Source organism: Artibeus jamaicensis, unplaced genomic scaffold, assembly GCF_021234435.1.
Source record: "Artibeus jamaicensis isolate MK-2021 breed Jamaican fruit bat unplaced genomic scaffold, CSHL_Jam_final contig_482, whole genome shotgun sequence".
Lineage (NCBI taxonomy): Eukaryota > Metazoa > Chordata > Mammalia > Chiroptera > Phyllostomidae > Artibeus > Artibeus jamaicensis.
Genome location: NW_026521857.1, coordinates 8,466,734 through 8,469,096, shown reverse-complemented (window position 1 = coordinate 8,469,096; position 2,363 = coordinate 8,466,734). Strand labels below are relative to the sequence as shown.

At 35.7% G+C, this 2,363-nt stretch overlaps 1 pseudogene; it reads left to right on the top strand.

The window, feature by feature from the left end:
• Positions 1-1,748: 1,748 nt before the first annotated feature.
• LOC119055413 (cytochrome c oxidase subunit NDUFA4-like) lies at positions 1,749-2,071 on the top strand (annotated as a pseudogene).
• The last annotated feature ends 292 nt before the right edge of the window (positions 2,072-2,363 follow it).

Sequence of the window (2,363 nt, the reverse complement as noted above, 5' to 3'; positions counted from 1 at the left end):
AAGGCCTTTTCAACTTTCTGCTGAGTCTATCATTACTGTACTGTATTTCCCAAGCATTTTAGATTATTTACCTTTAAAATTGTTTTTGAAATACATACACATACAAGTGTATTAGTGTCAATTCATATGAAGCCAGGAATGTAATAATATATTAAATCGTAACTTATAAGATTGATGTCTAATACTTTCTTTCCATTCTTCGACATGTAATTTAAGGCATGTCCAGAGATCTGCATACTATATTTGGAGACCAGTGTTACATTACCATATTTTACCATGTATGATATACACCATTTTCCTCAAATTTTTGAGAGAAAAATAAAGATGTGCATTATACAAGGGTAGTACTAATTTTGTGTCTATATAAATGTTTTTAATTCCTTTGTTTATGCTTATGCATTAGAAGTGTAACTCTAGAAAGCAATATCAATACCCATATGCAAGATAACACCCTGGAATACAATCATTGGTTTTGTTTTTAAATATAAATAAATAAAAATTGAATTAAAAATTAAAACAAAAGATTTTTTTCCTGAAAGTTTGGGCCAAAAATGTGGGTACACATTATACATAGGAGCGCATTATACATGGAAAAATGTATATAGAAATGTTAGGGTTATTTTCTAAAACATCCCTCAAAATATTCAGAATCCAAAGTGACAATATTTGTCATTCTTTTACACTCTAATTGAATAAAATCCTATTTGACCACTCTATTGGATCTTGTGTTGTTAACCCATCACTCTTTTCTTTCTGCCAAGAAGAAGCCACCCTCCCCTGATCTCACCCTATCATATGTCTTTAAATACCACACATATGCTGACAATTACAAGAGATTTATCTCTAGGATGAACCATTCCCCTCGACTGTAGATTCACATATCCCTTATGACTTAAAGTATCTAGAACCAAAGTCCTTATTCCCCCCTGGCCCCACAAACGTGTCCTCGCTTAGTCCCCCTCAAATGCAGTGCCCTTCTACCAGATGCTCAGACTAAAGATGAAGTCACCTTTAACTTTCTACTTTCTCTTATCCCCTCCATCAGCAAATCCAATTGTCTGCACCTTCAAAACATAAGCAAATTATTTATACCACCTTCACCACTAGCTCTCTAGTTTGAGACACCATCATTTCTTGAATAGATTATTGCAACAGCCTCCTCCTGACCCTCTGTACCTCATTATAACTTTTCTTAACACGAGATTTCAGGACCGATTGTTAAAACACTAGCGGGATCAGGTCAGTTCTTTGCTCTCAGCCTTCTCTGATGACTTCCCATATCTCTCATTAAAAAAAAAAGAAGCAAATCTCACTTCCCTTACCTCTTGGGTCTCACCTGTATCCTCTGTTTTCTCTGCTCCAGATTCTTGCTATTCCTAGAAATCACTGGCCAACCTGCTACTTCAGGACCTTTGCACTTGCTTTTCTGCCAGATAATCAATATTCTTCTTTCTTCTTCACTTCTTTCCTGTCTTGGCTCAAATAATCTTAGTCTCAGTGAGTCTTTTTCTGTCACTGCATTTAAAATTGCAAATACACCCATTTATCCCATGTCCTCTTCCTACTTTCTTTTCCTCTTACCATCTGACGAACTGCACATTTTACTTATCTATTTTCTGTTTCCCTCACTTAGGATGTAAGATTTATGATGGCACAGATTTTTGTTTCATTCACTGCACTATTCCTAGAGCAAAGAGCAGAACTCGGAACATAATAGTGCCTCCAAAAATTTATCTGAATGAGCTGCCATGCTCTGTCAGATCCTTGGTCAGGCCAAGAAGCATCAGAGCTTGATTCCCCTCTTTATATTTTATTGGAGTCAGAGGTACCGGAGCTGTGCTATATGTCATGCACCGGGCATTGTTCTTCAACCCAGATGTCTGCTGGGACAGAAAGAACAACCCAGAACTCTGGAACAAACTGGGTCCCAATGAGCAATACGTTCTACTCAGCGAATGTAGATGACAGCAAACTGAAGAAAGAAGGTCCAGAGCTCTACATGAAATGTTTCAGTACAAAGCTGCTTAGAATAAAGGTCTTCCAGAAGCTATCTGCACAATTTTCTACTTAACCAGGAAATATTTTCCCCAAATGCACAAAATCATGTTGGTGTGTTCTGTTGGGGTTTACATCGATTAATAAATGCTTGAAACTTGGAAAAAAATTTATCTGAATGAATAAAGACATGCATAGACATACGTGCACTACAAGTAAAAGGATTATACACCAAAATGTGGTTATCTATGTTGTCATAGAACCAATAGTAATTTTAATTTTTTATATTCCCTTCTGTAGTTTTTAAAAAATAAGAAACATGTTACTTTAATTGTGAGAAAAATAAAAATGTCTTATTAAGTTCATTT